This window comes from Grammomys surdaster, unplaced genomic scaffold, assembly GCF_004785775.1.
Source record: "Grammomys surdaster isolate TR1022 unplaced genomic scaffold, NIH_TR_1.0 125928, whole genome shotgun sequence".
NCBI classification, from domain to species: domain Eukaryota; kingdom Metazoa; phylum Chordata; class Mammalia; order Rodentia; family Muridae; genus Grammomys; species Grammomys surdaster.
The window spans coordinates 1,979,900-1,985,310 of record NW_021620751.1 but is presented as its reverse complement, the minus strand read 5'-3'; the positions used below and the strand labels follow the sequence as shown (position 1 = coordinate 1,985,310).

At 41.0% G+C, this 5,411-nt stretch overlaps 1 long non-coding RNA gene across 2 annotated transcripts in view; it reads right to left on the bottom strand.

The window, feature by feature from the left end:
- The window catches only part of LOC114608664, a 46,372-nt gene extending 42,525 nt beyond the window's left edge, over positions 1-3,847 (bottom strand). For both annotated transcript variants that reach the window (XR_003709399.1, XR_003709400.1), the window contains exons 1-3: positions 3,769-3,847; positions 3,088-3,202; positions 531-629 (exon numbers count right to left, since the gene is read on the bottom strand). This is a non-coding gene — a long non-coding RNA (uncharacterized LOC114608664). The remainder of the gene's footprint in view (positions 1-530; positions 630-3,087; positions 3,203-3,768) is intronic.
- Positions 3,848-5,411: the final 1,564 nt, after the last annotated feature.

Sequence of the window (5,411 nt, the reverse complement as noted above, 5' to 3'; positions counted from 1 at the left end):
CTCTCTCTCTCTCTCTCTCTCTCTCTCTCTCTCTCTCTCTCTCTCTCTCTCTCTCTCACACACACACACACACACACACATATACACATTAAATTTCTCCAAACTCACCATCAATGTGTTCAACTTCAAGGTTTTATCTTTGCCAAATTTTGCATTCGTGAACTTTTGTGTTTAAAAATACTCATTCGGAATCTTAAATTCTTCTACATATCCTACCTCAAAAACATCAGGATGCACAGAGAAAAAGCTTCCAGACCTCCAGAGAGTTGTAAAATGAACTATTTTGGATAAACTAGGAGAACAGGTAAAACATAGTTCACATCAGGGACAGAGAAACCCACGCTGCCAACCATGAGAGACAGTGGTAGAAGATGTTAGGAAGTCTGTGGATGCAGTGATAGCAAGTGTTTTAAAGCCCTCCAAGAGAAGAATAAATAACAAGACTGAGTAACATGTGCATGGAAGACTGCACAGCAGAAAAGATGGCAGCAAGCATTCTTATCATCAAAAAGAAAATCTTATATACGTACCAACACCTTAAAACAGGAACCAACACATTCAACAGATGCAGCTCCTCTTGGTAATAAGATGAGCATTTTGATGGGAAATTTCTCAGCTATTTGATGAAGCTGTAAGTCCAAATTTGATGGACACTTAATAAAATACTCAGGCAGTAATACAAAAGTGAATTGAAGACAAATTGCATTAAGTTATCTATTTTGAAAAAAATGGAAGTCCGTTAAAATTGTGCGCTTAGCAGGACCTACAATTCAAAGGTAGAGAACAGTATGCTCTGGGAGTTAAAGATGCAAATCGTAGAACTGATGTTTGGGTCTAGCCTAAAAAGCTGCATTTGTCTATAGGTGGTATGACAATTTCCCAGACGACTTCAAATAACGGTCCTTTTCCCATTTAGTGTGCTGTAATCCTTCCAATGCCCCTGTCTGCAGTCAGGTTCTGTTTGTTGTAGTAATTATGCACATCACAGCCCTTTAACATGTGTAAAACTTTGTTACCATGTTTTACTTGCTATCTATAATATTTTGTATGTCTCTAGTGAAGCTTTTATATGATATACTCCAACTTCCACCAAAGCTCTGTAGTTTTACTTATAAAATTTTACATAACACTTCCATTTCGAAGGAACATTTAAATATTGCTGTGACAGACTGATTCAACTGCTCCTCAGTGAAAACTGGATTTGTGCAAACACAACTGGGTTAGTCAGCTTTTGGTAACCACAGCAACATAACTAAAGTCATGGTTGGTTGACATGTTTCTTTGGGATCTGTGGCAAGGTTCATGGCATCCTGAAAACAAAAGAAGAGACTTGGAAAATGGCCAGGATGTTAATATCTCCTGTAATGGTGTGCCCCAGTGATCTATGTTCCCTGCCTTAATCCCCACTTCTGCAAAGGTACCATAGTCTGGGGACTAATAAATTAGCATATATGCCTATGGAGGTCACTTATTAAAACTATAACAGCACTCATCTATACCTAATAGTTAGGAGGGCAATTATTCAGAAAGATTATAGTAAATGAGATTCATATTTTTTTAAATAATGAAGTATAGAGAAAGAAAGAATAAGGATTTCATTTCTAGTCTCACAATTAATTCTCACATTTACTACGTATTGCGATGCCAGCCCTCTGGATTCCAGATTCACTTAGTTAGCCGTAAACTTGACATTGCCCCTGTACTGATCTCAGATACACTGGACATGTCCAAAATTATATCTTTTCTTGAAAAACCATTCCTCCTCTAATTTCTTCTAGCTTAGTGAACTATCCTTAGACTTCTCCCCTTCCTAAAACATAACTCGGAATCTTGGCTATCATGACAGACTCCCATGAACATACCCACTATATTCAAACCATCACCAGATGTGTTTCTTCTTCTTCTTCTCCTTCATCCTCTTTCTTCTAATTCTCCTCTTCCTCTTCCTTCTCCTCCCTCTCCTCCCCCTCTCCTTTCATTCCCCCTTTCTTCCTTACTCCCTCCCTTCTTCCCTCCCTCCTACCTCATCTCTGTTCTATTGCACCACCTGGTCTACATCTCCCTGGGACCTTCATGCCCTCTCCGTGTGCCCCTACCTTATTCTTTCCAGCATAGTCATGTTATTTTGTAGTGAAGGCCCACCACTATAACCAGAAAGCACACTTGCTTCTCATCATATGTTTCATAATATTCTAAGTCCCTTAATTTTGTAAAGGCATGGCTCAGCCTCCCTCTTCAGTCTCACTCTGACCTCTTTCTTGCCTACACCCCCATCCCCCACATCCGGAAATGGAGCATAATGAAGCCAAGTTCTTTTGCACCACATACTTTCACATGCAGACTCTTTTCTATGGTTTCTATTCAGCATTTGGGTCTCAGGAAAAACTTACATTGTCAAAAATACTTCAAATCTTCTTATCTAAGTTGTCACCCCATTTCAATCATTTCGATCACTGTCTGATTAAGCCAATTTTACGTATAATGTCTCTGATACTAAAATAAGAAGGGTGTTATTGGTTTTTTTTTCTCCTTGATAACAACTAATTGTGATGCCAACTTTAGGCCATGCCACTCAATCCAATACAATCGAGGTACTCAGAGTTACCATCAGATCCAGCAGGTTTTAAGGGCTCCAGGTCCATGAGACTGAACTTCTTCTAGGTGCCAATCATAAGAATCAGGTCTTCAAGTTATGCACTCCTATTTATCTTGACTGCAAAACTCAGGGCTCCTATAACCCTCTTCATGTTTGACAATTTGACAGCATGAGTCTTAAGTCTGTAGCAAGCACTGTACTATTAATTATATATGCTAACCAATATAATTAATAAACACCAATGGAACACATATATATGACAAGAAATGAAGGAAATAAACACAGAGTTCTCCTGCCCTATCTGGACATGCCACAGCCCCACAACCTTGATATGATCATCAAACTGTAAGCACCCCAAGCACCCATAAGAAGGGGTTTTTATTAGGTCGACATGGTAAATCGAATCAGTGGTCACTGACAATGAGTTCAACATCCAGCCCCTAGCCATTACCTAAGTGTCTGGATTGGATTGAATGTTCTGTGTTTCTTACCTCTACTCTTACCCTGAAACTACAGGGTCTGCCAAGTGTTGCCTCATCAGAACAAACAGTTCTCCTGTGGTCACCAGCTCAGGAAATCCCAGAGCTTTAGAAGCTGTGTCAGGAACTGGGGACAAAGACCACACACCTTTCCATGACAATCATTATCCTTTTATAAAGACTTATCACAGTTTCTATTCACCTCCTTGTTCATTCACCTGTATAATTATTTGCAAAATTCCCTCTTTCCCCACCAGTCTGTATATTCCAGGAGGTCGGAAAGCATCATCATTTCGGTCACAGCATTGCCTAACACAATGGCACACACTTAAAAAGTACTTGCACAATGACTTAATTCCTTCAGAAGATGCTGATCACATATCATGTTGTTGATGTTGAATTACTTCCGGTAGTTAAGAGCTTACTCTTTTATGAGAAATATAATATAATTAGTAATTAATAAGAATAAGAATAAGAATAGCAGCAAAGATTAACATTGCACTGATCTCCTCTCTGCTTTATGACAACGGTTTGAAGTTGATACAATTATTAAGCCACTTCACACCTGAAGAAGCTGAAAGCTGAGACTTGCATAGGTTGAGCAATCTGCTGAACTATATACAGCCAGGCAGTAGTAGAGTTTTAACTGCCCATTTTCAAACATCTCTGAAGAAGCAGGAAGGACCTACTTACCAGCAGGACTTGGGAAAGACTCCAGTGAGAAGGACAAATTGATCAGAATCCTGAAGAATGAGTCAGCAATTTCTAGATACCACACAGGGTGAGGGCACACCAGGAAAGAAGGAAAAAGCCTGCCAATGTGCTAAAGGGCATGGCATATTTGTGGTAGGTAAAGAGTTCAGCAGAGATGAAGTGTTAGGTCACACGGTACAAAGTCCACAGAAAGCAGGCAAGACAAACAGGTCGCAACCAAACAGGGAAATTCCTGTGCTAAATTTAACCTGAGAAAAGACAAAACCAGTGGTGGGTTTTGGTGTAAAATAAAAACTCTTCCCTGGATCTTATGGAACATCAGGCTGGTGTATAAGTATCATAAATATTAGTTCTGTGAGATTTTACCAAAGAAAACATTTTCGGCTCACTAAGACACAGAGAGAATTTGAAGCAAAACAGAAGAATTTGGGATTTCAGACAGACTGAGATGTTTGCCTTTCTCCTTCGAGTATGTTCCTGGACATTTCAGTTCTAGCCAATCAGTGTGGCTGACCCTGTGTCTAGTGTCTCAGCTCAAAGGAGACAAGATGGGTCAGAATACGACCAGGGTGAGAAGAGTACCCACTCCACCCAGGAGGCAGCCTAGTGAAGTATGTCTGCATCACACAAGATAAATAAACAGCCGAGCAATGGCGAGGGAACATTTCACAGGCATGGGCCAGAGTGGCATAACAAGTTCAAGAAGGGAAACAAAAGGAGTCATAAGACAGGCACATGCCACAAGGTTTCAGAGCCCAGGCAAGATGCGGAAGGTATGGGATGAATGGCCTGATATGGGAAATGGGAGCCCAAGTCACTTGACAAGAGTACAACACTGGTACAGGGATGATCCAATAGCCCAAAGTTTCTGTGTGAATACAAAGGTGCCCATTACACAATGGAATACTATTCAACTATTAAAAATGAGGACATCATCAATCTTGCAGGCAAATGGATGGAATTAGAAAATATCATCCTGAGTGAGGTAACCCAGACCCAAAAGGACATGCATGGGATGTACTCACTGATAAATAGATATTAGTCAAAAAGTACAGAATACCTAGGATATAACCTACAGACTGTGAGAAGTATAACGAGCAGAAATGCCCAGGTGAGGAGGGTTCAATCCCACTTAGAAAGGGGAAGAATATAGTCACGGGAAACAAAGGGATGAAGGGACCTGGGTGGTAGAAGGGAGGAGGAGGGGAAAAGAGAAACAGGGTCAGGTATGGAGGGGAACAGAGAGGGCCAGGAGACAGCCTTGAGCGTGGGAGGTGAGAGAACCCTCTAGAAAGTACCAGAGACCTGGGAGATGAGGGACTCTCAGGACTCAATGGGGATGACCTTGGCCAAAATGTTCAACAATAGAGAGAGGGAACACAAAGAATCCACCTTCAGTAGATAAACAAGGCCTCAAGTGGAGGGATTGGGTTACTAACACACAGTCAAAGTTTATGACCCAGATTTATTCCTGTCTAAAGAACTGCAGGGACTAAAATAGAGAAGAGACTGAAGGAAAAGAGGGCCAATGACTGGCCCAACTTGGGATCCATCTCTTGGGAGGGCACCAAGGCCTGACACTATTACTGATGCTATGGTGTGCTTACAGACAGAAGCCTGGG